Source organism: Schistocerca nitens, chromosome 4, assembly GCF_023898315.1.
Source record: "Schistocerca nitens isolate TAMUIC-IGC-003100 chromosome 4, iqSchNite1.1, whole genome shotgun sequence".
In the NCBI taxonomy this organism is placed as follows: Eukaryota; Metazoa; Arthropoda; class Insecta; order Orthoptera; family Acrididae; genus Schistocerca; species Schistocerca nitens.
In genome coordinates, this window is record NC_064617.1 from 414440781 (window position 1) to 414467771 (window position 26991).

The window sequence follows — 26991 nt, forward strand, 5'->3', positions numbered from 1 at the left end:
TGCAAGGCACGCGCACCAAGTGGTTTCAATGGCAGGAATGTGGTGAGGAAGCTACACATATAAAAAAAGGTTATGCTAACCTTGGTTCTGAGAGTTCTGGAACCTGTGCAGAAAATTGGGATAGAGATCAACGTAAACATCATTTCCTCCGTTTTTATTGCTCATGAAAAGCACACATTACATGTTGTACCACTGTACAGCAAGACTTTTCGGGGTGGTGGTCCAGATTGCTGCAGACACCGGTACCTATAATACCCAGTAGCTCGTTCTCTTGGATTGATACATGCCTGTAATCTTCGTGGAATACTATCCACAAGTTTAGTAAGGCACTGTTGGTCCAGATTCACACCTCTTCAACAGCGATTCGGCTTAGTTCCCTCAGGGTGGTTGGTGGGTAACGTCACACATGAACAGCCCTTTTCAGTCTATCCCAGGCATGTTGGACAGGGTTCATGTCGTCCATGAAGACGAATAGCAAGCCAATATGATGCCGATATTATTGCACTGTTACTCGGAGGATAGCATACACGTATCGTACAGCCGTTAGAGCGCTTCTTATGACCACCAGTTGCGTACATCGGCCGCAAATAGTGCCACCCCAAAACAGCGGGGAGCCTCCACCATGCTGCACTCGCTGGACAGTGTGTCTAAGGCGTTAAGCCTGACAGGGTTGCCCCCAAACATGTTTCGAACGATTGTCTGATTGAAGACATATGCAACACTTGTCGGTGAAGAGAACGTAATGCCAATCCTGAGCTGTCCATTCGGCATGTTGTTGGGCCCATCTGTACCGCGCTGCGAGGCGTCGTGGGTGCAAGCATGGTCCTCGCCATGGACGTCGGGAGTGAAGTTGCTCATCACGCAGCCTATTGCGCACAGTTTGAGTCGTAACACGACGTCCTGTCGCTGCACGAGAAGCGTTATTCAACATGGTGGTTTTGCTGTCAGGATTCCCATGAGCCATAATTCGTAGGTAGCTGACATCCGCTGTAGTAGTAGCTCTTGAGTGGCCTGAGCGAGGCATGTCATCGACATTCTTATCTCTCTGTATCTCCTCCGTATCCGAACAACATCGCTTTGGTTCACACCAAGACGCCTGGACACTTCCCTTCTTGAGATCCCTTAGTGGCACAAAGTAACAAAGCAGACGCTATCTAACCGCGGTATTGACCGTCTAGGCATCGGTGAACTACAGACAACACGAGCGGTGTACCTCCTTCCTGGTGGAATGTCGGGAACTGATCGGTTGTCGTACCCCTCCGTCTAATAGGCGCTGCTCATGCAAGGTTGTTTACATCTTTGGACGGATTTCGCGACATCTCTGAACAGTCAAAGGGACTGTGTCTGTGATACAATATGCACAGTCAACGTCTATCTTTAGGAGTTCTGAGAACCTGGGTGATGCCAAATTTTTTTGATGTGTGTATTTTGGTATCCAGCGGTGTCATCTCGTGCAACTGCAGGATGGCATGCTGTGGGATAAGGTCAATAGTGGAACAGAAATTAAGAATATTTGCCCTGAAGGGCGTAATTACAAGACGCTACATAGAAATTGGGGAGAATAAAGAGAGGGAGGGAGGTCAGAACTGGCCATCGGTAGTAAGGCCACCAAGTAGAGAAAGTGCTCTGTAAGTTCCATTTTGAATATTGACAATTAGTGTAACGGGTTGTCAGGGTCATGTGGAGATGGGCCTACAGAAGATGCAGGGGCAGGTAATAATATACAGCAGACACGCAATATCGTTAGCGCTAGTTAGTCAGACAAACAGTGAAGTAGAGGATTCTGCTGCTGTGTAGCAGTCAAGGGTGCGATGCGGGCTTACAGTTCCTGGAAAAATTAGATAAGGTGTACCAACTTACCTGTATTTTTGAATCATTAGCTGCAACAAAGTAAGGTGACGTAAGACTTACAGGCTTTGTGTAAAGATTTTACTAAAGAGGACCAGGTAATTATAATAGGAGGGACTGGTATTGTTATTGTTAAAGATTTGGCTAATCACATTAGCCATTATTTGCATAAGATTGCTACTGCCACACGCTACTGATGTGAGCTTTGTACATCTGTATCGGCTTTACGATCAGCACGTAGTTGATAAGCCAGTCAGTGAGAGTATCCTTAAGCCCGGCTACACTAGGCATGGCCTGTTTCTAAATACGATTGGTAAGTGGTTGTTGGTAACGTTGGCAAACTGTTGTGGTAGTGTGTAGAAGGGTTAAACCTTTTCTTGCCTGGAGTGTGGTTAGAGGTATATCTGTTGAGGAAATTCACCTTACACTGGAAAATAATTCATTGATTCGAAAATACAGATGAGAAGGCGCAATACGTTTACTTCATTGAAATCTTACGAGAATTGTGTGCAAAAGTAGGTAACTTCCTAATTGACTTCGACACTGACATTATTTTGATTGATATCTCAGACCACCACTTGCACAGAAAATTAGTACTAAAGCTTCTATAGGAGTTGTACACCTTAGCTAATATCTCTTCAAAGAAATTGTTGAGAAGGAAAAAGTTACCATCTACGTCAAACGTACCATTACTTCCCAAACAGTTCAATGTCAAATGCTTCAGTGTTGTGTGGGAGTGTTCGAATTTTCAAGGAAAATACTTTTCATTATTAGCCTCAACAGAGAGCACCCAAAAGGATTTCCCCCTCTCTGCTTGACACTGTGCGTGATTCAGTTCTTAAGATAGACACGTATTTGACCTGTCAGGAGATTTCAGTATGAAGTTACTGAGTGATTCTCCAGTATAAAGAATGTTAATAGATTCTGTCTAATTTCACCACACGGTACAGATAGTACACTTCCAAACTAAAGTTCAAGGGGACAGCAGCACAGTCATAGACATAGACTTGATTGTTCTCTAGTTCATGGACACAGTGTGAGATAAATTAGTAACATTCTGTCCGACCATGATGCACAGTTAGAAACTTTTAAAGTAATGAAGCGGTGTTACAAATTAGAGAACTGTAGAGGTTGACGTTGTGATATGTACTGTTGTGGGTATCAGCAGTGCTTTATGGAATGGTTTGCTGCGTGTTGGACACTTGGTGTGCGGAACTAGTGAAACGAGATTGGAACGTCAGCAATTTAATTTTGATAAGGGACGAGATATGGAGAGGCCAGACAGCTAGCATTGTCCAGACTACCAACAGAAGGCGCCCGCAAGTGGTGTCCACCCAGTACGTGCACATCCAAGCACAGTGACAGCGTCACCTGCCAGCAGCAAGACCTCGTGCACCCTGCATACAGTGTCTTTCTTGCTACCAAGCCAACTAGCAGCTTCGGAACTGAGTAACCTAGCTGCGCATTGTCACAGTGCAGACTGCACGCTGGAAAGTTAGCCACAAGCAGTAGAGTTCATCTGCAGGAGCTAGAGGTGATCATCTGAGACTTAGCAACACATCAGTGACAGACGTGAACTGGAAACACTGAGGGTGGAAGGTGGCCACACTTCGGACAATGTAAGGTTTCCTACCATTATGATATACCCTCATCTCCCAAAATTTAATTATAATTCGAATGGTTAGGATGAATAGGAAAATGAAATGAATTTTTATTCCTCTTTGCAGACTTATATTATCACAAATTCAAGATGTGCATTTCCAGAAATAGCATACGGATCAAATTACAAAACGCATACACGAAACAAAATACACGGCGACAGATTATGTTGCTGGTTGGCAAAGTTAGTAAACGGGAAGTGGTCGAGGTAAAACGATGCCTCCCTCAAGATAATACCAAAAACGCTTACTGGCCACATTTCGTGAATCAGGTCCTTAAGCTGACGATTCGTAAATACGGTAACAGGGGACGGATTGCTATTCTGTGGGATACCTCGTTAGTAATATGTTTAAAATCGTTCAGGAAGATATCCAACATCGTGTGCTGTTTTGCGCAATATATCAGACATAGATTAACTCAGAAAGTAAAACCGATGGATAGTGGCTTCAGATTTGTCCTTCAACTTTCATTTCAGTGCCAGCAGTGCAATGTTTCTGTCCTGCTGCTTCTTACTTTCCATCATGATGTTGATCACATGGTTCTCAAATGCGACTTTCTGCAAATAGTGTAAGCTAAAATGGTTTTCTTTTGCTCCACCGTTGCCACTTGCAAGACGAACGAGGTAGCACAGCCGCAAATTAAGCTGATTTAGCCTGGCACATGCTAAACGTAAAGTGGAATTCCTGGCGGACAAGAATCCACCTAGCCAAATTTCTGTGTGTTAATTTCTTAGTGACAAGAAATTCCAAATCCTTGTGTGTTCACCGAAATAAAAATAATTTCTGAGACCCCCACACGAGTGCCAGCGCTTCCACTTCGCTTGCTGAGTAGTTCGGCTCTTCTTTGGTCAGAACACTCCTATGGAATGATATCGTTCTCTCTACTACGGTAAATTCTTCATCGTGTTCTTGGAATAATATAATTACGAGTTCCGAATTCGAGCTATCCAAGGCATACAGAATTCACGGAAAATGTCAGGTTGGGCAAGAAATGGCGCAATAATTAGTGCAGTTTCTCAAACTGAAACTGAAGTTATGCTTAGTTATCCCAGATACATCAGGCTTTCTTCCCTGTGATATAGGTGGTGAGCTGCTAAGCTATCAATACTGCCGAATTTTGTTTGGAAAATTTTGATTCCGATAAATCCTTTGAGCTGCTTCTTGATAGACGGTAGTGCAAATTGTGAAATAGCCTAGATTTGTTCCAGGTTTGGTGCTATACCTTCAGCGGAAATGATATGCCCGAGTAACTGTACCTTCCTGGACCCAAAATTTGATTTCTCTATACAAGCTTTAGCACAATGTTCTCAGAATGTCCGTATAACATCCCTCAAGAGTTTGTGGTGCTCCTCCCAATTGCTTTCTGCTGTTTGCAGCAACAGGTGACTGTATCGGTACTTCGCTTAGAGTACTATATGAAGCATGCATGGATGCAAATGAGGTCCCATTTAACCTAATCGGAAAACTTTGGCATAGGTAACAATGTCCAAATGCTAGAAAGTTTCTGTAGCGTCTGTACTCAGGCTGAAGATCGATCTGCTAAAATCTGGTGCGTAAGTCTATCAATGGGAAAACTTATAGCTCATGGAAATTCTGCAGTAACTCCTGTCTATTTCTGGGTCAATAATAGCATTGATCTGGCGGGAGTCCAACACCAGTCAAATGCAATCAACCTCGTGTTCTGGTACAAATAGAGGGCTGTTGCATGTCGAACTTGCAGGTTCTATAACCCTGCCTAGCAACATTCTCCAAATTTCAAAAGTACCTAATGTCAGTACACAATTGGAACATTCTACAAATGTACGAAAAATCCATGGTGTTGCATCACTCGAGATCGGTATGGAAAGTTCTTTATTGTGCTAGGCTGTGGTAAGAATACCTTGGCATTCTCTAATAAAATATCATGCAGTTCTTCCCTCTCGTTCTCTCTCATGTTTCGTATAGACTGGAATGTCTGACTTATTACGTTAACTTCCCCTCTCAAAATGTCTGCGCCTGCTATATAGACGTCCCTATCATGTCACGTCCATCTCGCTTCCACTTCTTCTATTCTGTCAGAAAAACTTGGTTTCAAATAATTCCCAGGAATATTTGCCTTCATTGATTTCCCTCAAACCAAATTCGAATCAAGGATACCATTCCGTAGGACGAACTCACCTTCTGTTCATTAACGAAATCCATGCCGATTATAAGCCCCATCGCCAAATGTGGCAGCAGCAAGAAATTGGCTTCAAGTGTGTGTGTCCTTGACATGAAAATTCGAGTCGCAACTACCAAGTGACTTCAGTGTGTTTAACCACCGAAGCTTCCTTAACCTCTGTTTTCTTGCGAGACAGAGTCGGACATGATAGATTGTGAGAGCATTTTTAATATGCTGATTCGAGTATGGCGATAACGGAGCTTCCGCTGTCAATAATGACTTTTAGCAAGAAGCCTCCTGCTGTAGCTTCGATTAGGAGATGTACATCGTTTAGTGTGATTTCCACTATTTCTTCTGACAATCTTTGTATATCTACATGCTCTAACAAGTTAACATAGCTCACTCCGATGTTATGTGTCAGTAAATTTCGAGCCGAACCCGCTCCATTTACCAGTCATCTTCGTCGTGGCTGTTCGTTTCGATCCTCATTCCTTAGCTAAAGGGACCTAATCTCAACTATTTCTTTCTGTGGCTGGCTTCTGTTTACCTCAGGCTAGTTTCTATCATCACATCATCTATTGTTATTAAGCCCACCGTTAAAATCGTGGCGGTGTTTTCTCTTCTTTCTTGTCCGCAGCTCGTGGTATAGTGGCTAGCGTCATTACGTCTGGATCACGGGGTCCCGGGTTCGATCCCCGACCGGGTTGGGTCTTCTCTCTGCCCAGGGACTGGGTGTTAGTGTTATCCTTATCAGTTCATCATCATCATGATCATCATCTTTCGTGATAGTAGCTAGATTGGACTGTGTAAAATACTGAACTGTGTAAAATACTGAACTGTGTAAAATACTGAACTGTGTAAAATACTGAACTGTGTAAAATACTGAACTGTGTAAAATACTGAACTGTGTAAAATACTGAACTGTGTAAAATACTGAACTGTGTAAAATACTGAACTGTGTAAAATACTGAACTGTGTAAAATATTGAACTGTGTAAGAACTGCGGCTTTGCATGGGCGCTTATGACAGCTCAGTTGAGCTCCCCACAAATTAAATATTGTCGTCGTCGTCGTCATCGTTGTCGTCTTTCGGGTGGTGGTCCAAAGTGATGCTGTTAACCTGAGTGCCCGTTCCGACTGTCTCTTCGTCCGTCGCGTCTCCTAGACCACCCATCGTTATTATTTTCCATGCCATTTGCATTTTATGGTTCATAAACATACTTCAGCTAGGAGAGAATACTTTTAAACGCCTATACCTACTAGAAGTTGTTGGTACAGGATGGAGAGCTTTAGATAACACATTCTTATAATGTCACATGAAGTCCACGGTGAATCTACAGACTTCTTTATGATTAACCCTAAAGTTTCTTTGGGCTTCAGAATCCTGATGAATACAAGGTCACTGCACATCACTAAATCCTGCTTGATCTTATGATACATCTATTTCCACCTGTATGTTCGAAGAATGCCTTCCTTAATTCCTCTTATGCTAGACAAGTTTATCATAGGAACCGCCACCAAACCCTTCATATGTCTGCAAGATAAATTCACGCTTCTAGCGTAATGGCAAAGCAGGTTGCAATGAATTGTCATATTGAGGTATCCAGGCTTTGAGATGTAGCGTGATTTCACTATACCGATAGTTATGAATATCTGGCATCTATATGAAACGCTTGTAGTTGAAACCTAGGTCTTCAGTTGGGTATGCGCTCATTCCTGTCTCTCTGACTTTGACGCAATCTATATTTCATGAAACATCTGATACACCCGCTAAACCCGCTGGGCAGAACAAGTGATCAGGATTGTGGAAAGTGCCAAATAGGGTTGGCGTCAGTTTCAGCTTTAAATTGTAATTTATTGTAATTTAATAATACATTTACAACCAAAACGGCACATAGCCGAACTTTTACAACTACGAGTTTCAAACTCCAAATCTTTCACGGCTGAAGGCCTCCAAACAAGAAATCTTAAAAATCACTAGGTAAATTTCAAGTGACTTAAGATACGCAGTGACAATTACAAATAAAATAATTAAAATATATATTACAGCTAGGCTGAAAGCCTCAAGGCAAGGGTGGATAGACAAACATAAACAAGATGCAATACAAACGAATGAAGGCCCACAGTAACATTTTAAAGATTTAAAAATAAATTACCATAACCTTTCGAAGGCAGAAGGCCGCAATGTTTAGGCTTGAAAGGTAATTTCAATAATAAGGATCGAAGACTGAAGGCCCACAAATAATGTTCCAAAATTTTCAAAACATATAACTATAAGCCTTAAGTTTTAAGTAGCTGAAACTAGACTACAGAAAAAGCAACACAACGGCCATAACGTTTCAGCAAATATCCACTTGCAGGAATTCAAACTTACTTACATCAAACACAGTGAAACCAGGAATTTTTTTATCATTGGCTATGGTAACTTGTAAACAGACACTTAAACACCGGTGAGAAAGACAGTAAAGACAGCACTCAGAAGCCTCCAGGGGGTCGGTCTGCCCTCCTTCACTTAGGTAAGACAGATGGTGAGCCCAACTACACTTCGTGTCTTGCCTCGGGCATGGATGTGTGTGATGTCCTTAGGTTAGTTAGGTTTAAAGAATTCTCAGTTCTAGGGGACTGATGACGTCAGAAGTTAAATCCCATAGTGCTTAGAGCCCTGTGAACCCAAATACACTGGATCCATCGGAACCCAACCAAGGAACATCCACAGACCGACCGACAAACGACTTGCTTGCCATCAATCGTTACATGAGAATTCAAACACAAAATGTTACGGGCGTGATTATTCACAATCAAATATGTATACATATTAAGCTGTCAAAACTACACACCGTGTTGGAAAGCGACAACAGGTGAGGAAAGGACACTGCCTGAAATTACGTTGGTGGCCAGGACAGGTAATCGGAACACTAACGGCGACAAGGCAGAAAATTCCGCTGATGCACTTGAATTGTAGTCAACCAATACAGTTAATTCCACCGCATGACGGCTAAATTTCAGCAATACAAACACTCGGTGCAGTTCACAGGAAAACCTCTCCAACAGCGAACCGCCGAAGAGATCCACACAACATGAATGGACGTGGCTTGGGTACTTAAAACCACTACTGAACTTTGACGTCCTGGGTCGGTGAACCACGAAGCTCGTAGCGATCGGACAGCTCCACACATGCTACGACACTGCGCAGGTACTGCTAGCGGACCCAGCCGACAGCACCCCGCGGAGATAACTTCCCTGGTTGGCAGCAACCGACCGACTGTCCGCAGAATGCCGACAACATCTAAAATAGTCGTCAGAGGACATAACGCCAACTACACACACAGCCTGACAAACACTTGCACAAAGACCTGAACAGTACCCACCCACCCACCCACGCACCTAACCACCCACCCACCCACACACACACACACACACACACACACACACACACACACACACACACACACGCACGCACGCACACAACCCACCCACACACCCACCCTCCTACTTACCTACCCACACACACACACACACACACACACACACACACACACAGTCCACTCTTGAACGATCGGCGAGCCAAAACGCGTCGTCCGGTAGGACGACCGAACGACGATTTACCAAGACCGTGGCCCGGCTCAAGTGATGTGAGGCGGCAATGGTCGGGCGAGCCATGTAGACGCAGTCCTCAAAGCTCCAACCCGACTGCACTAGTGCCGCACTACCACTCCCCTACGGGCAGGTCAGGACTGCGCTCGAGACGCGTTCCAACTGACTGGCAGCCCGAACTCGTGACCCAAACTCGCTTACGACAGACAATGACCTGGAAGTAGTAGCACTCGAGCAAAGGTACTACGAAAGGGGATATTTGATACTCTCTACTAGCGCTACTTACGGTCAGGAAAAGCAGCAACTCAGTGACAGTAGCAATTTAAATTAACGTAGTGAGGTGGAAGTAGGGTAAAAACTGGGTGTAAAATTCATGATGGCGGGATTATGAACCACGCACGGGTCAACATCGTCTTGTCCACTACTATGGCCATGCATTTCACTGCTGCCAACAGACATTTGCGCATCGAACCGTCTAAATGACATGCAATTATGTGACTGCTCCGGTGCCGTTTTGAGGCCAGCCACTTGCATTGTGCACGCTCGGGGTGACAGCCAAACATAAGTGGATCTGTGCTGCAGGGATTCGACGACGTTTGACGGTTCAATAAAATCGGAACGTGTGCCAGGTCTACTCGTCTCTGGTACAGTTTATTTATGATGTTGCTCATCCCCCATCCGTCTGTCAGGGCCCTGTATTTACTACTGTTTTATATGGTTATGTGTGTCTGTCGTATATTTCATGGTCTCCACTTGACACTCGATGACACGCTCATGGTCTTGCTCCAGCAGTGACAATTATGTCTGCTGGTCTTCCAGCGTCTCAATCTACTCAGAGTGCTGTGAAATCAGTTCCTGAGTTTCCCTAATTACCTCGCATCCCTTTTCCTCCATTTTGGTAAGAACTTCCTGAGTTTTATAGGTGACACGCTTGGCTTTCCCTGCACGAGTTGCTGCCGTCTAGCAACACGAACGTCCCTCTTTGCTTCAATTGCGACCTCTTTTGCTTGGCCTGCTTGCCTCTTGTACATAGCTATCCCTCCCAATACTTTCTTGATGCTTTATGTTGGCCTACCTTCGAATTCTGCAACCGCTCGTTTTGTTTCTTCTGCTTCGCTGATCTTTTCTTCTAAAAAAGTCGAAGATGCTTTCCGTCTTATTCCAACTTGTTGTGTTTGCTTCGAGATGGGACCGCCCTTTTATCGTCAGTCAGTGACCGGTTTCTAGTGAGAACTATAACATTTTTGTGACGTATGTCTTCCATACCTTCAGCCTTGTGCTTTCACAGTCGGCTTCATAATCCTCTAAACGTGACACTGAACTAGGCTAATTTGATTATTATGTGGGAAGAACAACTGCCCTGTCTCCTGATTTGTCTCTACCTATACTCTGATTTCTCTCCATGTTAAGAGAATCAGCTACTTCGCGGTTTCCATCAACAACTGCTCCTAGTTATCACTTAGACGTCAAACAAGTATCAACAAAACACGTACCTACAGTGAACACAATTCCTCCGTGTTCAAACGCACAGGCACATCAAGAAGATAACCCTCCAAAAATTCACAACACCGATGTCAAATTCAGTAAAACACATGTGGTGCAGAAACCACAAAACATACGAAACATGCAACAAATTACGCACTTAAAAATAGCGTACATACATTAGTACAAAGAGCAACTTAAAATTATCGTGAGTCTAATTCGTTCATAATCTCTTAGAAAGAGATTATGAACGAATTAGACTCACGATAATTTTAAGTTGCTCTTTGTACTAATGTATGTACGCTATTCTAACATTAAATATGAAAAAGAAAACTGCACCTGTCTGATAGCATGTCATTAGACCCTACCTGTAAGATTCTGGCAGGTGTCGCCAATTTGTAAGTTTTCCTACCTTTCTTACGTACCCCCAGCCCACAAAAATTTATTACAATTTATATGGTACGGATGTGGAGTACGAAAATGAAATATTACTCCCTTCTGACTTACATTATTAAAAATCCAACATGTGCATTACGAGACTTACCTTAGAGCTCAAATTACAAAAAGCAAACATGAAACAAAATATACTACGATAGACGATGTTGATGGCTGGCGAAGTTATTGAAGGCGAAGCGGGTCAAAATAAAAAACGCCTCTCTCAAGATAATAACAACAGCGCTTTCTGGCTGCGTGTAAGGTATTTACCGAGAGTGCGAATCGCTAGGTGGACGTCAGTACAACATGGTCTGGTTGAAATGCAGGGCTGCAGGTAAGATGGACTCGCTGCAATTAAGACTACGTTCTAAGCAAAGATAACTACAGGCCTAGCCTGCCAATTTGCTTACCAATGAACTGCCCAACATGTGGTATGGAGATTGGCCGTATGTGCGGAACTGCAAAGGCGACGGCCAGCGTACACTCGCGCTAACATGTGCAAAGAATCACAATCGGCGCGCCGTAAAAACCAAACTGTCCCCTGTGGCAGCTCTCCGCCAATTTGCTGAGCACACAGCGCAACTCGGCAGAACTGCCCACACCTTCCTCTACTATGGACGTCCACCGGATCCCTTGAAAATATCTCCTCTCCTCCCTCCTCGACACAAAACTCGGGCAGTCGCAAAAAATTTTCCTCTCAAATGGCCAAGCTGCCCGCGACAACAGCGCACATATAACACAGCGTAAGAACTCTCACCTACAAACAGCATAACAGTATTCCTATAATGGAAAATCTATATTCTCCACAACTAAACTTGGCGCCAGAGAAGCGCGCGTGCGTTCAACGCCTGTGGTGAACAATGATCTCCTTCCCAAAGCAAATCATGAAGGTCGACATCCGTCTGTCAGTCACACACCTGAGACAAACAATATTCCTCCATAAAGCCGCCCTCACACCCCGACTTTATGGCAAAATGGTCATGCTTTTGTAAAAGCTCAGATGCTTTCCTGGAAGAGCCTATGGCTGATTCTTCTGCTGTCCTGCCCACATCTACTTGCCGTCCTCGCTTATAAAGACAAAATATGGTGCCACGACTACACTAAAGAGCCAAAGAAACTGATGTCATCAGTCCCCTGCTGACATGAAGGGTCCATGTGTTTATGAGGTTTTCTCCATACCCATACACGTCCATCTGCTCGATACAATTTGAAACGAGACTCGTCCGACCAGGAAACAGGTTTCCAGTCATCAACAGTTTAACGTCGATATTGACGGTCCCAGGAGAGGCGTAAACCTTTGTGTCGTGCAGTCATCGCGGGAACACGAGTGGGCCTTCGACTCCGGAAGCCAATATCGGTGATGTTCCATTGAATGATTGGCGCGCTGACACTTGTTGATGACCCAGCATTGAAATCTGCATCAATTTGAGGAAGGGTTGCACTTCCGTCACGTTGAACGAATCTCTTCAGTCGTCGTTGGTTCCGTTCTTGCAGGATCTTTTTCCAGCAGCAGCGATGTCCGAGATTTGATGTTTTACCGGATTCTTGGTATTCACGGTACACTCCTGAAACGGTCGTACGGGAAAATCCCCACATAATAGCTACCTTGGAGACGCTGCGTCCCATCGCTCGTACGCGGACTATAATACCACATTCAAACTCACTTAATTATTAATAACCTGCCACTGTAGCAACAGTAAACGATCAAACAACTGAGCCACACATTTCTTTTATATAGGCGTTGCCGACCGTAGCACTGTATTGTGTCTGTTTATCTCTGTATTTGAATACGAATGCCTACGCCTGTTTCTTTGGCGCTACAGCACATCATTGGTAGTAGCAGACAAACTCTGCCATTCCCTCTCATACCTTCAATCACTTGTCCTGATGGCTCGCTATTTAGCTGAGGTGGCTGTGATGCTTCCGCAGGCACTATGTAGTTAACAGGGGGAAGAGTGGTGTACGCAAAGGGTCGTCATTTTTTAAGAGCTTCCAACGGCGACGAGGTTGATGGCACCTATACTACTCATGTCAGTCTCAACATGGATGATGGTCCTGTATCTGTCAGCATCAGTGTCCCATTGAGGGAGTAGCTGTTTCATAGAAGCTTGTAGACAGTTTGGTAAGCAAACAGCTGACTGGCGGAAGTTCTTTCTCGTGGCGGCTGAAATGCAGACTTACAATGCTTCCACACGAAATGAGCGCTATTTATGCAAGACTGGCCCAGACGTGTCGTGCTGCCGTGAAACGATAGTAACAGCAGTTGGCCTGCTTTTCTCGGCTTGTCAGTTGTCCTGATGACTACAGTATTTCAGCTGTAAGTTTCAGGTCCTCTGACAGGTGAATACTACAGCATCAGTGTATTGAATAGAGACTCTTCTGTCTGACATGTCCATTATAATTATCCGTGCTGTTATGCCGTCGTCCGTTGATGAATTCTGTGTCAATTCCCAATGTGAAATTCTACATTTTAGTATCTTCTGTCTGACTTACACATTTTTGTGCATCCGTGTGCGGCCGCAAAAATGATGAAACTTCTCTCCCTATGAAATCATTTTACTGCATTGGCGAGAGGTCGTTCAGTGCCATGAACATGAACACCACCGTTTCGTGGCTTCTTTCATTGTCAGGGATGGTATCTTAACTTTTACGTATCTTAATCGGTATATTATTTCTCTACAACAGAACAAAAGATTTAGAAATATGGGTCCTCTTACAATGTAGATCAAGGTGAATAGCTGCACTTTAGTTATAAGGGCCAGGTATACAGAACTATTGAAAGTTGCAGTATCGCGCTCAGGCACAGGAAACAAACGAAAATATATTCAGAATGAGATTTTCACTCTGTAGCGGAGTGTGCGCTGATACGAAGCTGTGAGGACGTGTCCTGAGTTACGCTTGGGTAGCTCAGATGGTAAAGCACCAGCCAGCGAAAGGCCTAAGGTTCCGAATTTGAGTCTCGGTCCGGCACACCGTTTTCATCTACCAGGAAGTTTCAAACGATAATGTAGTTATTCTATTGTCACACCAATAAGTAGTAAAGACTCCCATGGCGGTCACGAAATTTCAGGTAGAATTACGAAGATCAATGGCCCTATATTTATGTTCATTACTCACTCACCTGTAACAAAATGTCCTCCATATGTCGTGAATTACACTTTTGTGGAGCCACTTCGAGACAGCTGCTGGGCAGTATTGACGCTACCAGTTTTTTCAAAGGTGTTTGAGGAAACTAAGTACAGCAGAGTAGTGGCACACATAAGTACACGTAGTTACCACACAGGCGCTGCTTGGTTTCAGGATTAGAATAGTCACAGGAAACGCTATTTAATTTTTTTTTGTGGGAAACTAGAAGAGCTAAATGACAAGATGTGGCCAAAATATTGTGTCTTTGATTTAACAGAAGCAATTGACTGTCTAGGTTACGCAATAATTTTGCATAATTTTTAACGTTATGAAGTTAAGGTAGCTCAGTAATGGTTGAAGTCATACCTGAAAAGCAGGCAGTGTATTGGGTAACGCCACTGGACAGTGGATGACTGGAAACAAGTAATTTGGCGTGATGAATTACGCTATACCCTGTGCCAAACCAATGAAAGCGTTTGGGTTTATCACATTTTTGTTGAATGTTACCTGCAATCATGTGAACAAGTACAGAGGACCTGGTGTTACAGTATAAGGGGGTGTAGTTCATGGTTAAAGTGTCGTCCCTTTATTCTGTCGTCCCTTGAACACATGTTACAACATTGTTTAGTGCTTACAGTAGAGGAACAGCTCTGAGACGATGGTTACTATTATACCTACCACAATGTACACTGTCATGAAGCAGCTTCTGTGAGACACGGCACTGATTTGGGCACAATTTCTGAAATGGATTGGCTTGTTCAGAATCCCTACGTGAACTCAACTGAACAGCTCTGGGATTAGTAGAACGTCAACGTCGGTCTAGACCCAGCGCCGAACAATACTACCTAACCAGGATTCGGCTGTTCAGGAGAGATGTGCTACCGTTCCTTGAAAGTGATTCAGGCACCGCATTGACGGTGTCCCCAGCTGATTTCAGTCCGGCAAGAGCAAATGATGCATACACCCCATATTAATGTCCACTAACAGGTGTCCGAGTAGTTTACATCAGATAGTGTATGCGCCACCCAGGTGATACTGCTGTGTGCTGTGTTTAGATGGCGCTGGAATGGCGGAGTTTATAATGATAACGTTTCCGAAAGACTCACGGGGTCTTACTCTTCACCAGGAGCATTAAACGGGCTGTTTACCCTCAGTTTTTGAGTGACAAAAATCACACACGCTGTTTGAAAAGGCTATTCTTGCAGAAAGGCAACGGTAGTGTTTAATGCACGAACGGCACTACTTCATATTGTAATCTTCATAACATAGGACAAATAAAAACATTCATTGATTAGTGGGTAGGTTGTGAGGGTCCACTAGAACTGATTCCAATTGCCTTCTACGTTATTCCGTTCGACCTCGTGATATGGAGAAATTTAAAGTCACTAACAATGTGCAGACGTTACAGGAACGTGTGTCCTATACAAGTGACCAAATCCTGGGGTATGCGAGTACGTTCAAACGAGTTCACTTCTCTTCGTCACATATATGTTTATTGTAGCGGGATTAACAGGCTCTTACAAGATTCCATTAGAAACTTCGGGGCCGGCCGGAAAGGCCGAGCGGTCCTAGGCGCTTCAGTCTGGAACCTCGCGACCGCTACGGTCGCAGGTTCGAATCCTGCCTCGGGCATGGATGTGTGTGATTTCAAAAATGGCTCTGAGCACTATGGGACTTAACATCTTAGGTCATCAGTCCCCTAGAACTTAGAACTACTTAAACCTAACTAACCTAAGGACATCACACACATCCACGCCCGAGGCAGGATTCGAACCCGCGACCGTAGCAGCCCCGCGGTTCCGGACTGCAGCGCTAGAACCGCACGGCCACCGCGGCCGGCTGTGTGATTTCCTTACGTTTGTTAAGTGTGATTAGTTCTAAGTCCTAGGGGACTGATGACCTCAGAAGTTAAGTCCCATAGTGCTCAGAGCCATTCTTAATTTAGAGAGAGAGAGAGAGAGAGAGAGAGAGAGAGAGAGAGAGAGAATTCGGGACTGTTACAGGCAGATGACTTCTAATGCGATGAAAAGTATCATACCTCCTCATGGCTTCTTACGAACATTCTATGTCATTCAGTGAATTTACCTGCAACGACCACCTCAAATCACATACAGTAGTTGTGAAAAAGAAGTTAAATGCTAATCTTTGTTGCATCATTGTCATATAATTCTGTAGTCTAGCGGCTACAGTACTGTAATCGAAACTTCGTCATTCGGGCTTCCGGGAGGGAACTGGCAAGGTGGGAGGTGATGACGAGAAAAATATATAAATATGGCAGAAAAGGTACCTTCGTAATAGTCACAGTATCGAAAGCTGGAAACCTCAATCAGGTAGTCAAGTAACTAAATTGATTACGTTCCGCACAGCACACGAAAATGAAAAATCGTTAAATTGTTATTTTCTATTTGGACAGTTTTCTCTCGCTGTAGTTCACGTCATCTTCTCTCCTGTAGTCAGAACTAATATCTGTTACCTTCTTCTCGTACTGTCTGTGCTATTGTTCCAAACTCCCTCACTTCTTTGACGAAAACACCAAAATTCTTGTCCTTTCGTTGTCTTGAATTTTTCATTCTTGATGATTTTCTGAGTCCATTTTCTTGAAAGTTCTTCGGCATCTTACATTATTCTGCCGGCCGGCGTGGCCGAGTGGTTCTAGGCGCCTCACTCTAGAACCGTTCGACCGTCACGGTCGCAGGTTCGAATTCTGCTTATGGCATGGCTGTGTGTGATGTCCTTAGGTTAGTTACGTTTAAGTAGTTCTAAGTTCTAGGGGGCTGATGACCTAAGATGTTAAGTCCCATAGTGCTCAGAGCCGTTTTACATTATTCTTCTACCTCTTCCCGGTTATTAATAGTTCGTTTTCTTCAAACCTATATTGCAAGTGCTATTGCACCCAAACAATAAGTCCATGACTACTTTCCAGTGAATTTGAAAAGCGAAGGTGTGAGCTACGTCAATTTTCTCTTCACCATACGTTAAAAAGCAAATGAGCCACATTTCATATAAATACAATCAAAATCGTAGAGACTGCGTAAATATTCATTTATTTTTCAATATAATGACGGTGATTGCGTAGGTGATACCCCATTTTTCTTCTTTTTATTTTTGCAGTTGCAGGCAGACCTAGCGTGTGTATTGAGTGTGTATTAAGACGACTTCAGCAAGCCGCGTCAGCCTGAAAACAGACTGGACTTGCAAACAAAGGAGCCATCATAACCTCCTGCTGGGCTTAGCACGAGGCAAAAATGTCGAATCGCTGGTACGGGGGATCCCTGCAAGAGCAGGGCTTCTTGGAGAGATGATGCGAATCGGGTGCCTCAGCCATTAGTTTTCCTGCTCGGAACGTCGACATAACGTTTCTCTGGTGGAAGGAGGATTCTCAAACAGCACGGCCAGTTTGTCTGAGCGATTCTTAAGAGGAACTTTATAGGGGCCGTATAGAGCTAGAAAACTTTCTAACAGACTCGTGCTGTCTGGGGAACTAATGGCCACACGTTTCGACCGACAGGTCGGCGCTTACCTAAATACTTTTATCGTGTTTCCACAATATAAATCAGCGTTCCATAGACCCAAAAAAGGACGCAGGGATTGGTTGGAACATTGTGACATAAAATTTTTAGACTCAGGTCCATGGAAGTGGCGCATCACTGCACTCGATGCCCGCAGTTTTCTGTTTTGTTAGGAGTACAACGACATCAATTTAGTTTTGTCATTGGTGGGACGGTTATTGCAACTTTTCTGATTGTTAGTCGCTAATTTCATACACGACAAAACGTTACAGGGCGGATGCACTGTGCGTTCTTTATACACTATGGGTTCTGCTCTCAGAAGGAACATTTCGGATTCTGCTCCCATTTGGGATACTGTGATCAGGATGTTTCAGGTTGAGGCTTCGAATAGCAGACTTCTGGTTCAGATCTCGTCTATGGACGATGTAGCAGCTGATCGCAAACAGTCGCACTACATGCTGACAGCACACTCTCATTACGATATTGGTGAGATTAAGCTACAGCTCTATCCATGTGGGCCGCAGTAAATTTAGTAACACAAAATCATTTCATGGTTAGGTTCATCGTGACCGCTGGGGCAGGCACAGTTGCACAACCACTTCCCTTTTTGTCCGAGAATGGTAAGCTGCCACTCTTGAATAGCTGTGGATTTTGGTCAGTCAGGCAGTTAGTAGTATTTCAGGGACGTGAACATAACTTAAGGTACTTGCCATTCCTAAACGTTCACATATACACGTCATACTACTTTTGGTTTTCTTCTTCTTATCGGTGTTTGTTACATCAGGACTCACCGATAACTAAATAATGTGATAATATTTAAAGAAAATAATCGTTGTTAAGAAAGTCTGGCATTTATTTTAATTTTGAATTTAATTTCATAGTTAGTTACCACTTTGCACAATTAGTGATAGTTAGTGATTACCTAAGCTCATTGATTGATTGATGGGACGAAGAATTGGGTTTATTAATTCCATTGCGCACAGTTTAATTGGAATGTTTCTTTGTGAGAAGGTATGGGTAAGCAAATAGCATGATTAATCTCTCTTCAACTGGGAGTTGTGTGTTTCGCAAATCCTTGACAGCTTTCAGGTTGACCATCTAAGAACAGCATTAACTAAATGGACTGTCTAATTCTTGTCGACATTCTTCTGGTTTCACTTGGTTCGTTAGTATCCAAATTTTGCTTCAATAGTTTTGCTCTCTCCGAAACCACCGAACACACACTCCCGCGAACGCACGTCCGGCCGAATAACGCAGCTATCAGTCCTAATTCCCGGTTTCAACTTATCTACTCCTCACATCACACCACAGCGTACTTCCAGTTATCACCAAATATACTTTCCTTTCGCGAAATGAAACTCATTTCTCCACTATCAGACAACCATATCATCTCTCCTTATTTCAGCTGCTTCCGACCCTCGTTGTCTACTGTGTCTCCATCATCAACAACAGCGCAGTGGTAATTTTATCGCCAATCAGGCCAAAGCAGTTCCTCCTATTTTAATATTCATATTTTCAACGAAATACTAAGACTATATTTTTGCACATTTCAATGGCCTACTGTATGTACACGGTGGTCCATTGATAGTGATTGGGCCAAATATCTCACGAAATAATCATCAAACGAAAAAACTGCAAAGAAGGAAACTCGTCTGGCTTGAAGAGGGAAACCAGATAGCGCTATGGTTGGCCCGCTAGATGGCGCTGCCATAGGTCAAACTGTTATCAACCGCGTTTTCTATTTTTTTAATAGGAACCCCTATTTTTTTACATATTCGTGTAGTACGTAAATAAATATGAATGTTTTAGTTGGACCACTTTTTTCGCTTTGTGATAGATGGCGCTGTAATAGTCAGAAACGTATAAGTACGTGGTATCACGTAACATTCCGCCAGTGCAGACGGTATTTGCTTCTTGGTACATTACCCGTGTTCAAATGGACCGTTCACCAACTGCGGAAAAAGTCGATATCGTGTTGATGTACGGCTATTGTGATCAAAATGCCCAACGGGCGTGTGAAATGTATGCTGCTAGGTATCCTGGACATCAGCCAAGTGTCCGTTCGTCGGATAGTTACGTTATTTAAGGAAACAGGAAGAGTTCAGCCATACGTGAAACGTCAACCACGACCTGCAACAAATGATGATGCCCAAGTAAGTGTTTTAGACGCTGTCGCGGCTAATCCGCACATCAGTAACAGACAAATTGCGCGAGAATCTGGAAGCACAAAAACGTCGGGGCTGACAATGCTACATCAACATCGATTGCACCCGAACCATATTTCTACGCACCAGGCATTGCCTGGCGACGACTTTGAACGTCGTGTACAGTTCTGCCACTGGGCACAAGAGAAATTACGGGACGATGACAGATTTTTTGCACGCGTTCTGTTTAGCGACGAATCGTCATTCACCGACAGCGGTAACGTAAACCGGCATAATATGCACTATTGGGCAACGGAAAATCCACGATGTCTGCGACAAGTGGAACATCAGCGACCTTGACGGATTAATTTAAGGTGCGGTGTTATGGGAGGAAGGTCTTTTGGCCCCCATTTTATGGATGGAAATGTAAATGGTGCAATGTTTGCTGATTTCCTACGCGATGTTCTAACAATGTTACTACAAGATGTTTCACTGCATGACAGAATGGCGATGTACTCCCAACATGATAGATGTCCGGCACATAGCTCTCGTGCTGTAGAAGCTGTAGTGAATAGCATATTTCATGACAGGTGGATTGGTCGTCGAAGCACCACACCATGCCCCGCACTTCACCGGATGTGACGTCCCCGGATTTCTTTCTGTGGGGAAAGTTGAAGGATATTTGCTATCGTGATCCACCGACAACGCCTGACAACATGCGTCAGCGCATCGTCAGTGCATGTGCCAACATTACGGAAGGCGAACTACTCGCTGTTGAGAGGAATGTCGTTACACGTATTGCCAAATGCATTGAGGTTGACGGACATCATTTTAAGCATTTATTGCTTTAATGTGGTGTTTGCAGGTAATCACGCTGTAACAGCATGCATTCTCAGAAATGATAGGTTCACGGAGGTACAAGTATCATATTGGAACAACCGAAATAAAATGTTCAAACGTACCTACGTTCTGTATTATAATTTTAAAAAACCTACCTGTTACCAACTGGTCATCTAAAATGGTGAGCCATAGGTTTGTGACTGTTGCAGCACCATCTGCCATAAAGCGAAAAAAGTGGTCCAACTAAAACATTCATATTTCTTTACGTACTACACGAATATGTAATTAAAAATAGGGGTTCCTATTTAAAAACGAACGCAGTTGATATCCGTTTGACGTATGGCAGCGCCATCTAGCGGGCCAACCATAGCACCATCTGGTTACCCCCTTCAGGATAGATAAGTTCCCTACTTTGTAGTTTTCTCGTTTGACACTTATTTCGTGAGATATTTGGCCCGTTCACTATCATTGGACCACCCTGTATAATCTCAAACATGCAGTTTAGGATTTGTATAACAAAATAAATATGTCAGACATTAGATCCTGTAGTGTCGGCAGACTTGCCAACACTACGCACACTAATTGAAAGAGGCGGCCAAGATGCACGCGCTAACTCACGAAGGATGGAGTGAGGTCTGAAACAGGAAACGTAATGAATGTTATGAAGAAAAGTACGTAGCTCCTTGAATACTTAACTTTTACTACAGCCTTTGTATACATCGTTCTTGATGAGACATCTGGAGATTGTGGCGATACAAGTGAGACTCTTTTGATACAAGCTATCTAAGGCTAATGGCGCCTTGCTATGTCGTAGCCATGGACTTAGCTGAAGGCTATTCTAACTGTCTCTCGGCAAATGAGAGAAAGGCTTAGTCAGTGTAGTCGCTAGCAACGTCGTCGTACAACTGGGGCGAGTGCTAGTCCGTCTCTCGAGACCTGCCGTGTTGTGGCGCTCGGTCTGCGATCACTGCCAGTGGCGACACGCGGGTCCGACATGTACTAATGGACCGCGGCCGATTTAAGCTACCACCTAGCAAGTGTGGTGTCTGGCGGTGACACCACAGATCCATTCATGAATTGCGATTTTAATGGTGATTTGGAAGATACTGTGTTGATTTAGAGTGGAGAATGATCTCCTTCACTCTACCTGACGATTACGGTGACAGGAAGCGCATCTGGCCGCAGAGTTAAATAAAAATATGTAAACATGAAGTAGAGCGGAGTCCGAATGTGGGACAGGGTAGTCACTAGCTAAAAGAAGACGACACCTTTGAACATTCCCGAAAATGAACCATCACAGCCAGTTCCATTAGCTAATCGCCAGAAACATAAGAAACAGCTTGAGACAGCCGATCATAACTTACAAAAATTGGTAGAATACTTGTTTATCTTCAAATTAGTTAGCGAGTAATACTCTTCCTGTGTACTGCGGCAGAGTTACTGTTAATGCCGCTCAACGCTGTATTTATGTAGCAGTCTACATTCTCAAATAAAACACTTTCTCTGTTTCATTCTAAACTTGTTTCGATGATCGCTTAGGATGGTAGACACCGAAGAGCGCGCATTTGTACCTGTATCAGAAGCGTTTACTTTACACGTTTTGCGGAAAATATGGAAAACCCAAATGTGGCTGACCAAAGTGCTTTTCAGCCGCTGTCGTCCAGAATGTGAGTTCAGTGTTTTACCGTAGCGTAACTTGCATCGTACCATGAGTGACTCCTGTCATTGGTCAAGGTGAGTAAGAGACTTTCCCATTATTCAAGAGGAAAATTACAGTTTTATTTTACCAAAGGTTGATCAGTAGTTAGTCTCACACTCTGTAACCAACGAAATGGTAAAATACGGGTTATTTAAATTGTAGTTAGTAAAATTCGAGACTGAAACAATAAAAACAGAAATGTAAAGCAATGGAAAATATCGAAGTTTTTAACACAATCATTATTTACTGATTTCCACGATTTTGGAAGCCACTATTTCAGCATCTGTTCTATTTACCAAATTATGCAATAAATAGCAGAAAAACGGCCGAAGTTGCAATATTAATTTTCTTGACTATTTTCGATCGCTAAGTTTATTATCAAATCATCCAATAAACTATACAACACCATCCATTACGACAGCCACAAGAGTTTTCATTTTAGTTCTATATCCCATTGTAAAGTCGCGCTACACTTAACTTATTGTCATGGGCATAGATGTATGTTGATGTATTATTGTGTGTGCTGCATGTATACTAGTACTGACCTACTGGCGGTTACGCCTGCAGTGCTGGCGTGTGACCTCGTATTGCTTCGTGAACAACATGGCTTTGCGAAAATTTTGCTGTCCGATAGTGATCTCTCGTTTACCACCATCTGCTTTTTTTTGTGTGTTAGCTCTCTTTTGACCGGTTTCAGGCGGCCAGCCACGAATTCCTCTCCTGTGCCACCCTCTTCACGTGAGAACAGCACCTACAACCCACGTCCTGGATGTATTCCAATCTCTGTGTTCCTCTGCTGTTTTTGGCCTCTACAGCTCCCTCTATTATTATGGAAGTCATTCCCTGATGTCTTAACAGATGTCTTGTCGCCTTGTCCCTTCTTCTTGTCAGTATTTTCCACATATTCTTTTCCTCTCCGATTCTGCGCAGAATATACTCATTCCTTACCTTATCAGTCCACCTAATTTTCAACATTCGTCTGTAGCACCACATCTCAAATTCTTCCATTCTCTTTTGCTCCAGTTTCCCCATGGTCCATGTGTCACAACCATACACAACAGTGCCCCAACCCATCTACATACACAAATATGAATTTTATACGACAATTTCTCCCTTAATATTAAAATATATAGTATGATTGACCTGACTATTCGTTTAGCGTTGATTCAGTTTTCGTATTCATATCTATATATTTTTCAGTTTCATACTTGCAGTTAATTGTGTCATTTGTTCGTAATGTCGATTTGACAAGTTCCTTCTACGTTTTTAACTGAAAAGTTGTTATTCACATTAGGTGCAGAAATGCAGCACGTTACAAAATCCTTCCCATTCGGTAGCTCCTACCATATTTTAAAATTCCTCCCACATTGAACGACATAATGTTTACTGCAGTCTCTGCATGTAATTTTGTAAACTGGGTACATGATTTCGTTTTATTGTCATCAGTAGTCTTAGATGCAGTGTGAGCCTGTTGGATCGTACCAATATCTGCTTCGCTATCTACTGGCGTGACGTAATTGTTCTGACGCTCCGCGAGGTGGTGCGACTGCGCACTGTTGCGAGTTTTACAGTGATCCCTGAATCGAGAGAGAGAGAGAGAGAGAGAGAGAGTGAGTGAGAGTGAGAGTGAGAGCGGCGAGGGGTGGGGGGTGGGTAGGAGGTGGCCGTTGGAGCACAAGAAGGTGACCTTGTTGGAATAGTATGTTGCTTTGTACACGGGGACCGTTACGGTGGAAGGTTGATCAATGGGAAACCTAGAAAGCTCGGTGTCCGGAAAGGTGATATCCATTCGTGGACTAAATGTATCAGCCCACCGCTTTCCTGGCGGTTTATGCTGCATTAACTTCCACGCAGTGCGCATCCTACGAGAGTCTACAGTTTCTTCGTATCTTTTGCGAGACGCTCAATCGCAATTGTTTGTGGCGGTCCGCCTCTGCCATTCCCTTGCGTTGTATTGCTCTCTGGCATTTTATTAAAGTTACTGTGAGTGTATTTGATTCAATATAGCCTTGAGACTTTCCACTTGTAGCTTTTCTCCTTTTAAGGTCTTTCTCACTCTGTCCAAATAATTTGTAAAAGTTGCTCTGCGTGTCGTGATCAGTGCCCTTCATAGCGACTTAATAGTGTGTTTAAGGTTATTGTATTGAGCTAAAGGTTTTGGGGCACGTCACTGTTGTTTAATACTCTCGCTTCGCGGGGTACTCGTATCATAAGAGTTTCTGTTCATTTTGTTTAATCGTGGCTATTCACTTAATGTATGTTCATGTATTAAAATGTGTTTGTTTTAATTTTAGATGCGTGCTCTGACCAGGCCTTCAAGGTGTTTATCGAGCACGTTAATAAGGATAAACTGTTTAGTTACTCGCCAGGGCCCTGTCTGGTTCTGAGGTAAGGTCTTGCCTGTCTTCTCTTATGTGACTGCATCCGTCACGGACCTTACGTTTGTGCCTCAACACCCAAGACTTTTGGGGATACAGTTTCACCTTTCTTATTATCCCTCACTGCAAGCAATTGTAATTATTTTCAATTTAATGAGTTGTTGCTACAAATTACATTAAATTTGGCGTCTCTCTCTTTAGAGATTTTTCTGAGTGAATTTAATACGCAATGGATACTCAAATTGCTAGTTAGTGGGTAGTACATTGATTCAGTTTGTTTTTAAAAATTTGTAGTTTACTTGCACCTAATGGAGGTGTCTATTTATCTAGCGCTTCCTTTGGTGAAGGGTTATTTTGTCTGTATTGCCATTTCGTTGGGACCTGTCTTTCTTGGGCGATTTGTTCTTTTCACAGTCTTCTACCTGCAGCTATTGTCGTCCTGGTTGCGGCGCCTGGATGTATTCGGCAATGGAGAGGCGTCTGCTCGGCGCGGCGCGACTCAGGCAAGCTGTTTGTCTGGCAGCGCGAGGTCTAACGCCGTTACTTACCTCTGCGGGCACAATTTATGCCACTTCCTCAGCCACCTCAATTGAGTGTGCCTTTCCTTCAGCAATCTTCAGCCGCTTGTTCCTCTGTGCGTAACGTACGTAGGCTCCGTTTAGCCCCTTGATCGTCAGTTCCGGTGCAACCCTGTGCTGTTACGAACTTACTGCCCTTGACTCAAATACTTGTTATTCAGTTGAATTTTTGCTACTTCATTCATTCTCTTGGAAGGGCCTTTCATGAATATTGTTGTTCTGTAATTGTTTTGAGGTCCTCTGATAACTTAATTTTTCTTTCGAGCCTGAAGCACAATATTGGATCTTGTAATGTAATTAACTGTTTTAGAATTGTTCGAATTCTTTGGTGCAAATTAGCTCTTTTTCAGTTATGACTACGTCGATATAAATTTAATTCAAATTGTGAGAAAATATGAACTATGTCATAACCGCGACCTCGCCTTCCACTAGGAGGTCCACCCGATGTCCTATTCCTGGCGCTTTCACAGTCTTTTGGTCATCGCAATAGCAGCTACCACAACTGATTTCCGAAACCAGCCGACGACTTTGTGAAATAATCAGCCAATGCAGCTGTCATTAAAGTAACATCATACATGTACTTATATATCTTGTTGCAGATATCTTAGATGACAGATTATACTTAATGGTTTGCCTCTTTATTCAGCTTTTATATCTGAAGGTGGCCTATTTCGTACGAAATCATTAACTTCGATTAAAACTATTGGTACATATCTGTTGTAAAATTATAAATAAACAAATCATCACCACTTCCTGTCATACAATGGTGCTTTCCTACCTCTGCACCTTCATGTAGCTACTCAACACACATCAATTTGAAACCGCTTTCTTTACTCAAGCTTTATTTCCTCCCCCCCCCCCTCCTTCATCCCATAATTACCTACATACCTTCGGATGTGTTGTGGCGTCCTACTTCGTTACCACACTAGGCCTGACGCATCCCGAGGTTGGCAGTAAACGATCTGACACCCTCGCCAATCTGTGGCCAGCTTGAGAGCACACTTGCTCCGTCACGCACGAGCAGAGCCGCCACCGAGATGGCTTAAGGCAGACGCATCACCGATCTCGCCCAGCTTCATAGCGGAGTTCATTCACTACTTCATCAGTACTATTCGTAGTTCCCTGTACTGCGATTGTTTACGACGAGCAGGTTCCGGAATACCATTGGACATAGTGAATTACACTTCAGTAAACACTAGTTTTAATCAGGCAACGTGTTCTTCTCATTATCTGTGCTTTCTGTCTGAGCACCCACTTATTCATCGGTACCCACCACTGTGGATCCAACAGTGTCCAATCAGTCTATACGTTTTTAATCAATTTACACCGTGAAGATCTGTTCTTCAAAGTCGGATGTAGCAACAGTTAATTATAATCATTATGTCCATAAATGACAGTATAATGTGGATGACGACTGACAATTATAGGCAAATAACCAAGTTTTTTGTGTGATTCGATTATTTGTTACACCACTGATCTTCAGACAGAGAACTATGTAGTTATATTTTCGGAATTAGAGTGGGCACAGACACTTTTTCGCAGCAGGAGGCCAAATGATAGA